Source organism: Mandrillus leucophaeus, unplaced genomic scaffold, assembly GCF_000951045.1.
Source record: "Mandrillus leucophaeus isolate KB7577 unplaced genomic scaffold, Mleu.le_1.0 Scaffold1031, whole genome shotgun sequence".
Classification (NCBI taxonomy): domain Eukaryota; kingdom Metazoa; phylum Chordata; class Mammalia; order Primates; family Cercopithecidae; genus Mandrillus; species Mandrillus leucophaeus.
Genome location: NW_012098444.1, coordinates 152,077 through 152,549, shown reverse-complemented (window position 1 = coordinate 152,549; position 473 = coordinate 152,077). Strand labels below are relative to the sequence as shown.

At 58.8% G+C, this 473-nt stretch overlaps 1 protein-coding gene across 1 annotated transcript in view; it reads right to left on the bottom strand.

Annotated features, from left to right (window-relative positions):
* The window catches only part of SH3BP5L (SH3-binding domain protein 5-like), a 15,516-nt gene that overhangs the window by 7,048 nt on the left and 7,995 nt on the right, over positions 1-473 (bottom strand). The gene's annotated exons all lie outside the window — the stretch shown is intronic.

The window sequence follows — 473 nt, the reverse complement described above, 5'->3', positions numbered from 1 at the left end:
TCTGTGCCAAGGGCCTTGTGCCAGGAAATACCTGGTGCCGAGCTACAGGATTTGCCTTCACCAGCCCCTGCTGTCTCTGGACAGGAGGCTAGACAGGCCAGAGGGACCCAGCCCAGCAAGTGCCTGCTGCCCAGACCCATGACCTGCACTTGGCAGCAATCCCACAATCACTTCCCATTCACATGGCCTGTCTCTTATACACATCTAGATGTGTATAAGAGACAGCCTCTCGGGACCCTGACACCTGAGAATTCAGGACATAGAGGTGGCAGCTCACAGCCTGTGAGGAAACCCAGCAAGTCAGCCGCAGGCCCTGGGCAGTATGTGCAGCCTTGTGAGGGGTGGGTGTGGGTGCCCTCTGGGCAGCAAGGTCACCCACCTGGGTGGCAGCAGGTCAGGGTAGGATGCCTGGAACACTTGCTCCCCAGCTGGGAGGGCTTCATAGACACAAAAGTGCCAGTGGATGGCTGGGC